The sequence below is a fragment of the Populus nigra genome, chromosome 1 (assembly GCF_951802175.1).
Source record: "Populus nigra chromosome 1, ddPopNigr1.1, whole genome shotgun sequence".
Lineage (NCBI taxonomy): Eukaryota > Viridiplantae > Streptophyta > Magnoliopsida > Malpighiales > Salicaceae > Populus > Populus nigra.
This window is the reverse complement of record NC_084852.1, coordinates 3,351,373-3,370,023: the sequence shown is the minus strand read 5'-3', so window position 1 is coordinate 3,370,023 and position 18,651 is coordinate 3,351,373. Positions and strand designations below refer to the sequence as shown.

The following is an 18,651-nucleotide window of genomic DNA, read 5'->3' as shown; positions in this document are numbered from 1 at the left end:
AATGGGTAGCTCGTCTCAGCATTTCTACGATGCGGTACGCATAGCTGAAAGGATAGAGCAAGGGATTAAAGCTGGACGTATAGCTGAGCCAGTGGAAAAGAAGGGTTTTATTGGAAGAAAGAGAGAAGGTGATATTAACCACTTGGAAGGCGGGTATAAGGGCAAGAAAGTAGATTCCCACAATCCACAAGTACCTACCTCTCAATTCTCACACATGAACTTTAACCAACCTTTTTCCCCCAGTCGAACAAATAACCAGTCAAACCACCAAAATCACTACCAAAGACCCTATATAAGATACCCTTCAGAACAACTACCGCCACTACCCATGCCTTTGAAGGACTTGTACGCCAAACTATTGAGCATTGGGCACATCGCTCCTATCCCTACACTACCATTACAACCACCATTCCCAATTTGGTACAAGCCCGAGTTGACTTGTGAGTACCATGCGGGTAATCCCGGGCATAGGATTGAAACCTGTTACGCTTTTAAGAAAAGATTGTTGGAGCTTATTAAGATAGGATGGGTATCATTTGAAGACAAGCCCAACATTAATTCAAACCCGTTGCCTAAACATGCCTCAAGTAGTAGTGGAATAAGCATGATAGAAGTTGGAAATCAATGCAAGATGTTGAAGGTGTCTATGGAAAAGATGTACGACATGTTAGTACGATCAGGATTTCTAGAGGCGAATGTGGGAAGCCATCCGGCGGTGGGTGATTATTGTGAGTTCCATGGAAGAGATGGACATCATATTGAAGATTGCATCAAGTTTGGGGAAATAATTGCAAAAATGTTAAAAATGGGGCAATTGAGAATTGAACCCATGGAGAGCAGGGTTGAGGTGAGCATGATGGAAGGTCAAGATGAGATGACAGGAGTATGCAGGATCCAACAAACGGCTAATGGGCCCCCAAGGCTAATCTTGGTTAAACCATCCTACACAAAAGGGAATCATAACGCCATGCCTTATAATTATGGTTATACCTCCAACGTTCGAGCTCCTTTTCCTTTGTTCCAGACTGAGATAAGTGGCTTAACCAGGAGTGGTCGTTGCTTTACGCCTGAGGAGTTGAGAAAAGGAAAGGGTAAAGAAGTGGTGGATCTAGACAAAGCACTAGAAGTCAATAAGCCGGTAACGGAAGAGGAGTCGAATGAATTCTTGAAGTTGATCAAGCATAGTGAATATTGCATAGTAGATCAACTAAAGAAGACTCCAGCTAGGATCTCCCTGATGTCCTTGATACTCAGCTCTGAGCCGCATCGAAACGCCTTGCAAAAGGTATTGAATGAGGCATATGTACCCCAAGACATTGAACATAAAACCATGGAGCATCTAGTAGGGAGGATCCATGCAACTAATTACCTATACTTCACGGCTGATGAACTTGATGCTGAAGGTACCGGACATAACAAGCCCTTATACATTACGGTTAGGTGCAAGGACTGCCTCATAGGAAAAGTACTCATTGATAATGGCTCGGCCCTTAACGTGTTGCCAAAGCACATTCTGGAAGAAATGCCGATCGATGAATCCCATATAAAGCCCAGTACTATGATGGCTAGAGCGTATGATGGCTCGCCTAGGCCAATAATTGGGACTTTAGAAGTGGAGCTATATGTGGGACCACAAATGTTCCTAGTAACACTTCAAGTTATGGATATCCACCCTTCCTATAGTATGCTGTTAGGAAGACCTTGGATTCATGCAGCGGGGGCAGTAGCTTCGTCATTGCATCAATGCCTGAAGTATATCATGAATGGGATGTTAGTAACTGTCAAGGCCGAGGAGACAGTATCCATGATAAAGAATGTGGCTGTGCCTTTTATCGAAGCAGATAGTTGCAAGGATACCAATATCCACGCCTTTGAGATTGTGAACACTGACTGGGTACCGGAGAACACAGTATTAAGAAGGCCAAGGATCTCAGAAGCAGCAAGGATGGCAAGTCTATGCTTCTTGAACCGCGGGATCCCATTTCAGTATAACCTTATTATCGGGATACCAGGAGGGGTTAACCAGGCAAGGATAAAAAGTGCTGCTCAAAGATTTGGGTTAGGGTATCAACCTAACCAGGAGGATTATCGGTGGGCTGCTGGTCGAAGAAGGGCAAGAAGGATGGCTAGAATTAAAGGAAGAGAGCCTGAAGAAGAAAAGCTAGAAATCCCTCCCCTTAGCGTGTCATTCCCAAAAGCTGCATACATAATGCAACATGATAAAGAAGCCGAAAGCCTTGATCAAGAGCTGTCAAACATGAGTATAAATACCTTGGGGGCAAACAAGATAGAAGAAGATGATATGAAGACAGTAGCAAGAAAGGGAGATGAAGCACTCCCACAACTGACGGTCTACACCATAGAAGACGTCTCAGCCAAGACCTTTGTGCGCAAGTTGGCTCAGGACGAGAAGTTTCAGAACTGGGTGACCCAAGAAGCTCCAGTAGTTTTCAAAATGTAAACCAACTTTGTTTGCCTTAACATGCTTTTGTCATTGCTTATGTTTGCTTTTATTTCCTCTAGTTGACAATCAAGGCTCGTGATGTCAGCTAGATTTTATGTTTGTCATGGAGCCCACCTTTTCTTTAAATAAAATGTGAGATCATGCACTTTTCGCAAATTGCTTTCTTTGTTATGCATTTACACCAAACACTTCCCGCTTTCAGGAATCCTGAAAGCGGATCTCCTACAACATTACATACATTCAGCATCAAGAATAAATGGCCAAACTTGAATGAACATGTGATAACTATGGAAGAAGAAGAGTGGGATGAAAGCAATATTAGTGAATTCACCAGGCTAGTAGAACAACAGGAACAGACTTGGAAACTTGCTGCAGAGGAACTTGAAACCATCAATGTAGGCAGTGATCAGTTCGAGAAGGAGTTAAAAATAGGTACCCTAATTACTTCTGAGCAAAGGATAAAAATGATCGCCCTATTACAAGAATATTCAGATGTCTTTGCTTGGTCCTATGAAGATATGCCTGGTTTGGATACAAATATCGTAGTACACAAGATACCATTGGAGGAAGGTTGTAAGCCAGTCAAGCAGAAGCTGAGGAGGGCCCACCCGGATGTTTGGATGAAGGTCAAGACAGAACTCGAGAAGCAATGGGATGCTGGCTTTCTAGAAGTAGTTAGGTACCCACAATGGGAATCTAACATTGTTATGGTACCTAAGAAAGAGGGGAAGATCAGAGTGTGCGTGGATTTTCGGAATTTGAATAAAGCTAGTCCCAAGGATGATTTTCCTCTACCACACATAGATGTTTTAGTGGACAACGCTGCCCGGAGTTCTACATATTCCTTTATGGATGGTTTTTCAGGATACAACCAGATAAAAATGGCTCCGGAGGATAAGGCGAAAACAACTTTTGTCACACCTTGGGGGACATTCTGCTACAAGGTCATGCCATTTGGATTGAAGAATGCAGGAGCAACCTATCAAAGAGCAATGGTGACTTTGTTCCACGACATGATGCACAAAGAAATTGAGGTGTATGTAGACGACATGATTGCCAAGTCTAAAAGGGGAGAAGATCATGTTGAAGTTTTGAGGAAGTTGTTTGAGAGGTTGAGGAAATATGAACTAAGGCTTAATCCTGCAAAATGTTCATTCGGAGTTAAATCGGGCAAGCTATTAGGATTTGTGGTAAGTGATAGAGGTATAGAGGTGGATCCAGATAAAGTGAGGGCCATCCAAGCCATGTCATCCCCCAAGACGGAGAAAGAAGTAAGAGGATTCTTGGGAAGGTTAAACTACATTGCTCGGTTTATAGCTCAGTTAACAACAACGTGTGAACCTATATTTCGACTACTAAGGAAAAAGAATCCCGGAACCTGGAATGAGGAGTGTGAGGAGGCATTCAATAAAATCAAGTATTATTTACAAAATCCACCTTTACTGGTTCCTCCAGTATCAGGAAAGCCTCTAGTATTATATCTCACAGTAACTGAAGCAGCCATGGGATGTGTATTAGGACAGCATGATGAAACCGGAAGGAAGGAAAGAGCTATTTATTACTTAAGCAAGAAATTCACTGAATGTGAGTCTAGATACACGGAGATAGAAAGGCTTTGTTGTGCATTGGTGTGGGCGGCAAAGAGGTTGCGACATTATATGTTATACTATACCACTTGGTTAATTTCAAAAGTGGATCCTCTGAGGTATATTTATAACAAGCCCTTTCTCTCAAGTCGAATTGCAAGGTGGCAAGTTCTATTAGCAGAATATGACATAGTATACATGACAAGGAAAGCCGTAAAAGGAAGTGCAATCGCGGACCATCTGGCCGATAATGCTGTTGAAGATTACGAACCTTTGGATTTTGGCTTCCCTGATGAAGATATATTGTCAGTAGAGAAAGAAGAAGAGAAGACAGATTGGTGGACGATGTTTTTTGACGGTGCAGTGAATGTATATGGTAATGGGGCCGGTGCGGTAATAATCTCTCCTGATAAGGAACAGTATCCAGTTTCGGTAAAACTGCATTTCGAGTGCACCAACAATACAGCTGAGTATGAAGCTTGTATCCTCGGTTTAGAAGCGGCATTAGAGTTGAAGATAAAGAAGTTAGATGTATATGGAGATTCAATGTTGATTATTTGTCAGGTTAAAGGGGAATGGCAAACCAAGGAGGAAAAGTTGAGGCCGTACCAGGAATACCTATCCACGTTAGCAAAGGAATTTGAAGAAATTAGATTCACCCATCTGGGAAGGGAGGGGAACCATTTTGCGGATGCTTTAGCCACATTAGCTGCTATGACTACCATTGATCTCAAGTGCAAGGTACAACCGGTACACATTGACATTAGAAATGACCCAGCTCACTGTTGCTTAGTTGAAGGAGAGATAGACGGACAACCTTGGTATTATGATATCAAGAACCTTGTGCAAAATCATGAATATCCGGTGGGAGCTTCCAAAACGGATAAGAAAACCTTGAGAAGGTTGGCTACAGACTTCTATTTAGATGGAGAGATTTTGTACAAAAGATCATTTGATGGAACCCTGCTAAGGTGTTTGAATGAGGCAGATGCTAGAAAGGCATTACGGGAGGTCCATGAGGGGATTTGCTCAACCCATGCTAGCGGGCATATGATAGCGAGGAAAATCCAAAGGGCTGGTTATTTTTGGATGACACTAGAGAAAGACTGTATCGACTATGTCAGGAAATGTCATAAATGTCAAGTTTACAGTGACAAGGTCAATATGCCGCCAGCTCCGCTATTTAATCTGATATCTCCCTGGCCGTTTGCAATGTGGGGAATCGACGTGATCAGTCCTGTTAACCCAAAAGCTAGCAATGGTCATAGATTCATCCTTGTAGCTATTGACTACTTCACAAAGTGGGTGGAAGCCAGTTCATATGCCCACGTAACATAGAACGTAGTGAAGAGGTTTATAGAGAAGGATTTGATTTGTCGATATGGTCCTCCAGAAAAGATAGTGACAGATAATGCACAGAATTTCAATGGCAAAATGATAGCAGAGTTGTGTACTAAATGGAAAATCAAGCATTCGAATTCTTCCCCATACCGACCAAAGATGAATGGTGCAGTAGAAGCCGCCAACAAGAACATCAAGAAGATTATTCAGAAAATGGTAGTCACATATAGAGATTGGCATGAGATGTTGTCATTTGCTCTTTATGCATACCGCATTACGGTCAGGACCTCGACAGGAACTACCCCATATTCTCTGGTGTACGGTATGGAGGCAGTGATGCCTTTGGAAGTGGAGATCCCATCGTTAAGAGTGTTGATAGATTCCGAATTAGAGGAGGCCGAGTGGGCCAAAGTGAGATATGAGCAACTGAACTTGATCAGCGAAAAGAGGGTAGCTGCAATATGTCATCACCAACTTTACCAGAAACGAATGGCCAAGGAATATGATAAAAAGGTTAGACCGCGGTTGTTTCAAGAAGGGGATCTAGTATTGAAGAAAATATTGTCACTGCCTGGAGACGATCAAAGCAAATGGGCACCGAATTACGAGGTTCCTTACGTAGTAAAGAAGGCATTCTCAGGAGGAGCGCTGAAGTTGGCTAGAATGGACGGAGAAGACCTAGCTCGACCTGTGAATTCTGACTCTGTAAAAAGATATTATGCTTGATGTAGGCTCCTAAATCAATAAAGCAAAGTTTGGCCATTGACTTCTTTCTCTTTTGCATTGATCTCACAACAATCATTTTTGCATTAATACCAACAGTGCATATCTTGTTGTTATCACACCTAAAAAGTTTAGCATCGGCCTAACGAATTTCTTCTCTATACAAAAGCCTAGACTAAAATCACACCCCTACACTGGGGGCAATAAGAGATTTTTTGCATGAAAAGTTTTACTTGTTTAAAATGTACGGAAGCCTATAGATTTGAAAACCAAGCTAAAGCATTTGACAAAAGCATGACAAAGAGGCAATGACAAATCATACATTTTGGGAAAAGGACTACTCGAAGAAAGTCAGAGACAACACGAGAGATAAATCCAGCATACGACTTCAAAAGCAAGCTCAAGCAAGAGGGAGTCTCACGAACTAGAAGGAGAGGATGGGGCCTATGTTTCAAAACTAGGTACGAATGCATGCATGGCATCTAATCATAAATCATTGCATATATGCTTTCTGGATCATTACAGGAGGAGTTCTTAATACATTCCAGCAAGATTGGAGACGAAGAAAGAATCATAGTGGGTGATAGCAAAGAATTACGGTTTCGAATCGTAGTGGATTCTGGAACAACAAGAAGAACAAGAAAAAGAGAGAAAATGAAAAGTTTTGAACCCTGCCATCAGGAAGAACAACATCGTATTCCAGCTTTGAATAAAAGGAATCGCCAGATGGGATTCCAAGTTGAATAAAGGAGATCGCCAGAAGGGATCTCACATTTCGCTATTTGGAGGTCGCCAGATGGGACCCCATTTTTTCGTTCGTAAAAGGAATCGCCAGATAGGATTCCAAGTTAAAGGAGATCGCCAGAAGGGATCTCGTGTTTCGCTATTTGGAGGTCGCCAGATGGGACCTCGTTTCTTCATGTTGGTTAATAAAAGGAATCGCCAGATGGGATTCCAAGTTAAAGGAGATCGCCAGAAGGGATCTCGTGTTTCGCTGTTTGGAGGTCGCTAGATGGGACCTCGTTTTTTTTATGTTGGTTATAAAAGGAATCGCCAGATGGGATTCCAAGTTGATTAAAAGAGATCGCCAGAAGGGATCTCATGTTTCGCTATTCGGAGGTCGCCAGATGGGACCCCGTATTACATGTTAAATAAAAGGAATCGCCAGATGGGATTCCAAGTTGATTTAAAGGAGATCGCCATAAGGGATCTCATGTTTCGCTATTTGGAGGTCGCCAGATGGGACCTCGTATTACATGTTGAACAAAAGAAGGAATCGCCAGATGGGATTCCAAGTTGAATAAAGGAGATCGCCAGAAGGGATCTCGCGTTTCGCGATTTGGAGGTCGCCAGATGGGACCTCGTTTCTTCATGTTGGTTAATAAAAGGAATCGCCAGATGGGATTCCAAGTTAAAGGAGATCGCCAGAAGGGATCTCGTGTTTCGCTGTTTGGAGGTCGCCAGATGGGACCTCGTTTTTTTTATGTTGGTTATAAAAGGAATCGCCAGATGGGATTCCAAGTTGATTAAAAGAGATCGCCAGAAGGGATCTCATGTTTCGCTATTCGGAGGTCGCCAGATGGGACCCCGTATTACATGTTAAATAAAAGGAATCGCCAGATGGGATTCCAAGTTGATTTAAAGGAGATCGCCATAAGGGATCTCATGTTTCGCTATTTGGAGGTCGCCAGATGGGACCTCGTATTACATGTTGAACAAAAGAAGGAATCGCCAGATGGGATTCCAAGTTGAATAAAGGAGATCGCCAGAAGGGATCTCGCGTTTCGCGATTTGGAGGTCGCCAGATGGGACCTCGTTTCTTCATGTTGGTTAATAAAAGGAATCGCCAGATGGGATTCCAAGTTAAAGGAGATCGCCAGAAGGGATCTCGTGTTTCGCTGTTTGGAGGTCGCCAGATGGGACCTCGTTTTTTCATGTTGGTAAAAAAAAAAAGGGGGAGAAAAGGGGGAATCGCCAGATGGGATTCCAAGTTGATTAAAGGAGATCGCCAGAAGGGATCTCGTATTTTGATATTGGGCAAAGGAGGTCGCTAGAAGGGACCTCATATTTCATTTTTTGTTGGAATGGAATCGCCGGATGGGATTCCAAGTGGAGACTACTATAAGAGACAAGTATCAGATCAGTCAAGCTTCAACAAGATCGGTTCCAGGAGTCCTATTTTGGGTTCATCTTTATAAAACTTACTGCGTAAAACCCCTGCTCCGTAAGCATTATAAAGAGGGGGCATCTGTTGTAACCCATTTTTGGGTCCCCTACAAAATATATATATATATAAAAATATATATATAGCCAAAGGAGGTTAAGAAAAAATAACAGGAGGCAGAAGCGCTCAGAAAATGGTCGGAAAATTGGTCAATAAGGTTAAAAATACAAAGTTGGGATTTTTGACAGTATATTCTTGGAGAAAGAGAGCCCTGTTGAGAAGGAAAATTTGGATATTTGAGGAGAAAAACCCAAATTTGGATGTTTATGGATTTAATTGGATTTTTAAATGATTTTATAAGGGATTTGATTGCAAGAAAAATTGATTTTTAAGTCAATTTGGGCTTTAATTAGAAGAAATTTAAGTTCTGGGGCCAAAATATATTTTTTAGGAATTTATTAAGTCAAATCAGGGGCTTAATTGCATAAATATTGAAGTTTAAGGGCCAATTAGGGACTTAATTGAAGAAATCCAAGACCAGGGACCAAAATTGAAGAGGCGCGCAAGTAGGGGGGCTGGAATTAATTGAATCAGGGGCCTAATTGAAGAAATTGGAAGTTTATTGATCAATTAAGGGCTCAATTGCAGAAATCAAAGGCCAAGGACCAAAGTGAAAAAGGCGGCCAAATATAGGGACGAGGTTCGAATTCGGCAGGGATGCAATTGAAGGGACAAAAGATGATTGAGGGCTGCTTTGCAAATTGACGCGTTTTGGCGTCTTGCAGGACTTAAATGAAACGGCGCGTTTTGCCTAAAACGACGCCGTTTCATGTATATATATATATATATAAAAAAAGAAGACGGAACGGTGTCGTTTTGAACGACACTGTTCCTCTTTCTTCCTCCCCTGGACATGCAGCACGGGGGGAAGAAAAACATGGTTTCCTTTGTTATTTCTTCTTTATAAAAAAACACATTTCCTCTCTCTCTAGACCACACACCTCACCGACCCGAAGCCCCACGCCCTGGACCACCGACCGAAGCTATTGGTCGACCGGCCGTTCACACTGTCGAAAGCAAGGGAACGGCGCATGGCTATCGCGGGTGGTGGCCGACCAGCCGCCGCGAAACCCGCTCCCCATGGCGCACTAATGAAGGGCCCAACGCCCTTTCGCTCCTATAAATATAGAGCAAAAACGTAGAAACAGTGGGGAGAGTAAAAACGAAAAAAACAGAGGGGGAAAAGGAGAAGACCGAAAGAGAAAAGGGAGAGGGGAAAACGAAGGAAAGAAGAGGAAAAAAGAGAGACCCGAAAGGAGAGGGAAAGTGACCCGAAAGGAGGGAGGAGCCGAGAGAGGGAATACCCGAAGAAAAGGAGAGGAGAGGACGAAGGAGGAGACCGGGAGAGAGGACCGAGAGAGGCGAGAAAACAAAAAAAAACAAAAAAAAAGAAAACAGACCGAGAGAAGAGAGTGAAGGGAAGAAAGAAAAAGACCGAAACATTGGAAGAGGAAGGAAAAGTTGAAAACTGGAGTGAAACCAAACCGGAGGGTCACCGGAAACACTGTAAAACAGAGCACTGCCACTGCCGCTTGGAGCCGCCGTCCGTGAGCCAAGACGCCGCCACCAGCCTCCGCCACAGCCCCGCCAGAAACGCAGCAAGCCACCGCCTCCGCGCCAGGTAACCCTTCGGCCTCCCCTTTTTCCGGCGTTTAATTTCTTTTTTTCTTCTCTGCATGCAGAACGTATAACGTTCTGCATGCAGGGGTGGCGGGGGGAAATAATTCCCCCCCCCCCGCCCGTTTTGGTCTGGGCCAGGCGGATCCTGGCCCAGTCCTGTATTCTGGGCCGGGTCTGGCCCAGAAGAGAATAATAGTACTTGGGCCGAAATCGGCCCAATCCATTTTGGGCCGAGATCGGCCCAACACCTTTAGGGCTGAGTCTGGTCCAGCCCAATTGGGTGGGTCGGACCAGCCCAGCCCATTTAATATTATATATTATATATATTTTTTTGTTTTTTTGTTTTATTTATATATATATATATATATATATATGAAAAAAATTTTAAGAAAATTCTGAAAAACTTATTTCAAAAAAATATGTGATTTTCCGTAATTTTATTATTATTTTTTATTAATATCGGTTGGTATTTTTATACTGTAAAGATACAAATCCGGTATTAAAATACCCGGTTTTCATCAAAACATCAAACATTTTCAAAATAAAAAATGTCTTTTGCCTTCAAAATTTTTTTAAATATCTTTAAGAATATTGTTGATTTTTCTGAATATTTTTATCAAAGTGGATTAATATTTGGTTGTATTTTTATACTGTAAAGATACAAATCCGGTATTAAAATACCCGATTTTCGTCAAGACATAAAAAATAAAATAATTTTAAAATGTTTTGTTTTCATGCATACGGCCTAGTCTCTCCAATATATATATATATAAATATTATAACATCATATTTTCATACAACAAAGAAAGATTCAAAAAATAATATATGTATTAACATGCATTTTGGCTTTTATAACCGGTTTATTTAAGCCATGAGAACTAGGCCAATATTTCAAAAATTCTAAAAAAATCTTTTTTGTCTTCTTTTAGTATATGGGATTACGAATTTATACGTAAAACGTATTCCTGTTTAAATATGTTTTTTTTGCATAGACGTTAGAACGGTTAGGCTTTACCTGATAAGATAAGGATCTCCTTATTGAGGAGGACTTTTCTTGAACCATAGACGGACCAACAACTAGGAAACACAACGAGACCTTAAATTTTATCAGACAAATAAACAATGCAGCTTACCTTAGGTAGGGCGTATTTGGGGTGCTAATACCTTCCCTTTACGCAACCAGTCCCCGTACCCAATCTCTGAGACCAGTTAGGGTTCCTAGTAACCAAAATACTAGGTGGCGACTCCCATTCCATTTTCTACCAACAAAAGACAATATTTTTTGTCTCCCCACACTTGCCAAATAGATACCACACACATCTTAGATTTTTAAAAGTGGAATATTTCACCGCGACGCCGCGCACCCCGCGATAGTAACGATTCAAAGTCAGACAGTAACAGTTGGAAATTGGACAGTAACAGTTCAAAGTCAGACAGTAACGGTTCAAAGTCAGACAGTAATAGTTGAAAAATTGGACAGTAACAATAGACTTTCACGTGAATACTATAAATAAGAATATTAAAGAATTGAGTCATACAAACGCTTACACATTGAGACACTAACTCTGATAATATATATGATATATGTATGTATGTTATTATGAGGAAATGAACATGCATAGAAAGTAACATATGAGTAATGGATGAATATGAATTCTCTATAATATCGGCTTGAAGGAATCATAACCAAAAAACTTCCTTGTGATTCAGGAGGAGCAACCAAGATTGGATCTTCTGTTAGGGGAGGTCGTGAGACAGGCGAAGCAGGTGCGTGATTTTCCTCCTATTTGCACTTATATAATTTAAAATTCGTCTGGTGAATGCAATTACAATAAGTGTCGTGTTCAATGTAAATAAAATCTAGCATAAATACAAGATTAGCTTCGGCTAATGGCATCTGCGATAGGATTGTCGGGAGATGATATACAAGATTAATTTCGGCTAATGACATCCGTGATAGGATTGTCGGGATATGAATTACAAGATTAGCTTCGGCTAATGGCATCCACGATAGGATTGCCGGAAGATGATTTACGCAATTAGCTTAGGCTAATGGCATCCATGATAGGAATGCCGGAAAATGGATTATAGGATTAGACCTTGCAAGGTCACCCAGTTCATGCAAGTAAAAAAGACTATTCAATTAAGAATATACAAATGAGTGTTAATTGAGTTTTAAAGATTTGCAAGCAAAATATAAGTTCTCTGTTAGAATTCTTATGGTTTGATAAAAAGTTAATACTTCATTCGTATTTATTACATGATCATACATATATTCTTTATCAACATAATGGTATATTTATTTATGTAACAGGTCCATCAAACATCCAAGAAGATCATTAGTTTAGGACTCTACTTTGTGAAGCTTATGTAAATATTTAACTTAAACAAAAGGGAATTAACGTGTTGATGTAGTATATTTTTGTGTAAACCTTGATGTATTTATAAAATTTCTGCTTAGCATTTAGTATTTTAGTTATCTTGTAATTAACTCTTTTGAAATATTTAGGAACAGTTATTATGTTGTAAATACTTTCTTTGCATGTTGGTATTCCTTTTCTCTTAAATTTTATGATATGATGTTTGGACTCTGTTCATATTGATCTTATTCATAGGATATATATATATATATTGTGTGGAATTATGAGGTTTGATATAAGGTCCGGAATTATGGGACCTTGTGATGATGGGTTGATTGAGTAAATTGATAGTAGTCAATAACTTGGGATGTCCTAAATGCAAAAGAAACTCTGCCAAATTTTTGAAAGAAAAAAATTTCACGCTCAAATAAAAAGGATATGCTGTGATCTTTTAACATTGATTGAGTCGTACAGTCGGACTGTTACATATATACTCTATGTTCCCATGAAAAAAGTTATGTTTTTTCAATGTGGGATTTGAAACCCATTAGTATATATACTCTATGTTCCTAAGAAAAAAATCATGTTTTTTCAATGTGGGATAAAAAATCCTTTTGGTTTAAATACTTCAACTTAAAAGGATAACATAGTATATTTTCAATATGGTATTTGAAGCCCTTTCATATATATACTCTATGTTCCCATGAAAAAAGTTATGTTCTTTCAATGTGGGATTTGAAACCCATTAGTATATATACTCTATGTTTTCAAGAAAAAAATCATGTTTTTTCAATATAGGATAAAAAAACCTTTGGGTTTAAATACTTCAACTTAAAAGGATAATATAGTATCTTTTCAATGTGGGATAATTCTTTTTTTAAATATTCTTTTAAACTTCATTATTTACAATATGTATAACCTATATTTACATGGATTTTTTTCATATGAAATATTAAAATTTTAATTTTTTTTTAATTTTTCCGGGTTGACCCAAGTTGACCCATAAAACTCGGGACCCGGTCCCTTGGCCGGGTCAACTCTCGGGCCAGATTTAATAACTATGGTTCAAATACTATGAGATATTTAGTTGTTGAAATTCATAAACTAAGGTTCTATTTGGTATGACATTTACAAATTAATTTAAGTTGTTTTTTAATTAAACAAATTCATAAGTATATATTTGCAAGAAATAAGAATATGTTTGGCATATTTTTTCAATTATGAGTTTTGACTTTCAAATATATTTCAAAAGTTATTTTTTCATAGATAAGTACTTGTGACAAAAAAGAGTTAAAATGGCCTTTAATTTAGAAACATTGTTTGATAAAAATGTAACTTTTTTTTAAGAAAGAATGTAATATAAGTTATAGTTAAAAATTTAAACGTTTTTCTTAAATCAAAAATTTTACTTGACTTTGTAATAAGCTTTGATTTAAATCAAAAGTCAATTCTAGTAAAAACTCGTACCAAAGATAATTTAAATTTTGACTTAAATCAAGATTTGTTATAAAATTGAGTTAAAACTTTATTTTAATAAAAAAAAATTTAAATTTTAACTTATGATATAATTTTTTCTTGAGTAAAAAGTCAAAAAACAACTTAAATTAATTTGTATATTTATTTTTTTAATCAAATATAATTTAACTAAAATTTCACAAAGATATTTTTATTTTTATTTTTATTTTTATTTTTATTTTTTTAATAAAATATATTTGTATCTCTCGTCCCTTGAACCCTAACCAAATATAACCAACAAAACCATTTTTTTCATTTGATTTCTAATTTTTTTAAAAGCATTTGATTATTACATCATAAAATAAGATAAAAGTGAAGAATATGTGAAAATGCATGACTTGGTTCGTGATGTTGCCATTCAGATAGCATCATCAGAAAAATACGGATTCATGGTGAAGGCTGGCTTTGGGTTGAAGGAGTGGCCAACGAGCAATAAAAGCTTTGAAGGCTGTACAACAATCTCGTTAATGGAGAATGAACTAGCAGAACTTCCTGAAGGATTGGTGTGTCCACAGCTCAAAGTTCTATTGTTAGGACTGGATCGTGGTTTCTATGTTCCAGAGAGGTTTTTTGAAGGGATGAAAGCAATTGAAGTTTTGTCTCTAAAGGGAGGGTGTTTGTCATTGCAATCACTTCAATTCTCAACGAACCTTCAATCGTTGCTGTTGATGGAGTGTAAATGCAAGGACCTCATTTGGTTGAGAAAGCTGCAAAGACTTAAGATTCTTGTTTTCAGGTGGTGCTCCATTGAAGAATTACCTGATGAAATTGGGGAGCTCAAGGAGTTAAGGTTGTTGGATTTGACAGGTTGTGAAAATCTAAGAAGGATTCCTGTGAATTTGATAGGAAGGTTGAAGAAGTTAGAAGAACTGTTGATCGGGGATCGGAGCTTCAAGGGATGGGATGTTGTTGGACGTGACAGCGCAGAAGGAATCAATGCAAGCCTAACAGAACTAGGTTCGCTGTCTCATTTAGCTGTATTATCATCGAGGATACCGAAGGTTGAATGCATTCCCTGAGATTTTGTTTTTCCCAGGTTGCTCAAATATGATATAGTGTTAGGGGATTGGTATTCAGGACTCGATAAAGAATACCCAACCTCGACAAGATTATATTTGGGTGATATAAGCGCCACATCCTTAAATGCAAAGACAGTAGAGCATTTGTTTCCTACTGTGTCTCTAATTGATTTTAGAAACATTGAGGGTTTAGAAAATATAGTATTGTCCTCTGATCAGATGACCTCCCATGGCCATGGGTCGCAAAAGGACGTCTTTCAAAGATTAGAACATGTGGAAGTGGATGGTTGTGGGGATATTCGCACTCTGTTTCCAGCAAAATGGCGGCAAGCTTTGAAAAATCTAAGGAGTGTGAAAACTTATCACTGCAAATCATTGGAAGAGGTATTTGAATTCGATGAAGGAATTACCGAGGAGAAGGAGCTGCGGCTGCTGTTATCTTTAACAAAGTTACAGCTTTGAAAAATGTAATAAGTGTGGATATTCGTTACTGCAAATCATTGGAAGTGGTATTTGAATTGGATGAAGGAATTAACGAGGAGAACGAGCTGCCGTTGCTGTCATCTTTAACGGAGTTAGTGCTGTCCCTGTCATCTGAGCTCAAATGGATATGGAAGGGCCCACTAGACATGTCAGCCTCCAAAGTCTTATTCATCTGGAGTTGTGGTATCTTGACAAACTGACATTTCTCTTCACACCGTCCCTGGCTCAGAGTCTTATTCATCTGGAAACACTACAGATAGAACATTGCGGTGGATTGAAGCGTCTTATCAGAAAAAAGGATGACGAAAGGGAAATAATTCCAGAGTCTCTTGGCTTTCCAAAATTAAAAACTCTCTCTATAAGAGGCTGTCGTTATCTGGAACATGTCTTCCCTGTCTCCGTGTCTCCAAGTCTTCAGAACCTGGAAGAGATGGAGATTGATTTTGCTGACAATTTAAAGCAAGTATTTTACAGTGGAGAAGGAGATGACATCATCGTCAAGTCTAAAATTAAAGATGGCATCGTCGACTTCCCTCAGCTAAGAAAATTGTATCTTTCGAAGTGCAGCTTTTTTGGTCCAAAGGATTTTGCTGCCCAATTGGCTTCTTTGCAATGTCTAAGCATCTCTGGATAATTTGTCGGCACAGCTTCGAGTACGTCCTTTATATTTCTCCATTTTTTTTTCTTTTCTAATTTAAATTGTCAACTTCAATACATTGTGACAATTTGTTCTATCTTCCTCCAAATTTCGAAAACTAAAGTACTTGATAAGTTCTTTAACCATCCACTGTAATGTAATTTCTTATTTCTTCCTTCAGATTTCTAAAACTAAAGTAATGGATAAATGGTAGCAAATCCTTTAGCCATCCACTGAATTTGAAAGGAGTGAAATTGAGGCTCTTCCGCCAATTAATGGAAAGTATTTGGACAGGACGATAAAGCTTCGTATTTGTTTTTTTTTTCTAAACAATTAGAGTTAAAAAGTAAAAATTGAAACTTTCTTCTTAAATACAATATTTTCTCATTCCAAGAAATTCAAAAGCACCAAATTTGTATTGAATTCAAAAAACATGTTTTTTTAATATTTTTTTCATTTTTTTTACAATTTTGTTTCACTTTTTTTATGAAAAAAATAATTTAAATGATCAATAATCAAGCATTTTTATTAAAACATTTTACTAATATGTAAAATTCAAATTATTTTCTTTTATATTTTTATTTTTGGAAAATGTCATAATTGTTTTTTTTAATTATAAATCGAATATAAAAAATTAATTTTTTTGAGTTAAAGTATAATTTTTCATGATTGCTTTTAATTTAACTAATATAAAATAATAGTTTGTATTCAGATTATCATAAATATGAAAAAATATGATTTTATTTTCCCATGACCCGTTGCCTTGTCTATCTATATCTTCTTGTTGATAAGTATTTCGGTATTGGGGATAATTGGTTCATCTATTTAACAAAATTATATAATAGTTTCAAAGTGCACAAAAATTACTAGGAATTATATCTAACAAATTGGTACCCTTATTTTCTTTTGATGCAGGGGTTTACAAGTTTGGAAACATTGAAGTTGTCCTACGTGCTTGTGCCTGACTTGAGGTGTATTTGGAAGGGTCTCGTGCCATGCAATTTGACTACTTTGGAGGTGAACGAGTGTAAGAGACTAACACATGTATTCACAAACAGCATGATTGCTAGTCTAATTCAACTGAAAATTCTAGAGATATCAGACTGTGAGGAATTGGAGCAAATCATTGCTAAGGATAATGATGATGAAAAGGATCAGATATTGTCAGGAAGTGATCTTCAATCTTCATGCTTCCCTAATTTGTGTCGACTTGAGATCACAAGATGCAACAAGTTGAAGAGTCTCTTCCCGATAGCCATGGCTTCAGGTCTCAAAAAGCTCCAAGAACTTAAAGTAAGGGAATCCTCTCAATTATTGGGAGTATTTGGGCAGGATGATCATGCTTCACCTGCCAATCTTGAGAAGGAGATGGTGCTCCCTGATCTGCACGAGTTATTGCTTGTACAATTACCAAGTATTTCCTGCTTTAGTCTCGGATGTTATGATTTCTTGTTCCCTCATTTGGAGACGTTACAGGTGCATGGATGTCCAAAGCTAACCACAATATTTGGTACTACATCAAATGGTTCAATGAGTGCTCAATCAGAGGTGCTGTATATTTGACATGATTTCTTGCCTCTCTTTCAGTGTTTTTATTTCTTGTTTCCCTCACTAATAAGACTTACAAGTTAGAATGTGTATGCCATGCTTGAATTGGTTTTGCAGGTATCTCAAGTAGCTGAGGGTTCCAGCACTGGTTGCTCCGTGCCAACCAGCACTGCTAGAAGGTGGACCCGAATAAATGGGTGGGAAGAGGGAAAAGAGGAAGAGGATGGAGTCAGATGATTAGTTTGGCATTGGAACTTAAAAAACATGCTAGTAATTCATTCTTGCAGGTAAAATGGCTGCAACTATTTATCTTCTATCCTTGTTTAAATGGTTGGATTAAATCAACAAATAAGATATGCCTGGATGATCTTTGTTCTTGATGTTTGCATTAGGTTGGTTGGTTGGTTACCTATGTGATGATCAACTCGACATTGGTGGGAAGTAATTCCAGCTGTTTCATTAGCTACAACAATTTGTCTTATTTCATGTGTTTAGTAATTTATTGTGCGAACCTCCAAAAAAAGGGCTTTTGTTTGTTTGCCCATTTGTGTTTCTTTTCGAGTGTCCGAACCTTCAAAAACGAAAGGCATAATGTTTACTCATTTGTGTGCTTATTGTTTAATGTTTATTTTGATGTTCTATTTTTATTACGGAGTCTTTATGTGGTTAACTTGTTATTGTGCGTATCGTACAATAATATGGTTTCTACATGAATATATATAAATACATGTGAATGAGTATATATATATATATAAAATCAATTTACAAATTTATTGACAGAATATGAAATTCCAATATATAAGTAAAAGGATAAATCCTCTAGCTTTGAAAAGAATTAGTGTTTGCCTTTGAGATTGTAATTTTTTTTTTCAGCGTATATTCAATTTAATATTTTTAATAATAAAAATGAAAATAAACAAAAAATTTAATTTATAAATGTAACTATCTCAAAACATTGTTGAGAAGGAAGAAAGATTAGTAGAATAAAAATAAAATTAATAGACTTTTAAAAAGCAAAGAGTTTTTAATGTTAAAAATATATTTTTTTATTTAATAGACTCAATTTTGTATTTTTTTTTTTAAAGATAACTCTATTTTAATTCTGATTCTTGAGCAACACAGTTTTTCATT

The 18,651-nt window shown here is 38.1% G+C and overlaps 1 pseudogene; it reads left to right on the top strand.

The window, feature by feature from the left end:
• Window positions 1-1,804: 1,804 nt before the first annotated feature.
• Window positions 1,805-17,884, top strand: LOC133674722 (uncharacterized; annotated as a pseudogene).
• The last annotated feature ends 767 nt before the right edge of the window (window positions 17,885-18,651 follow it).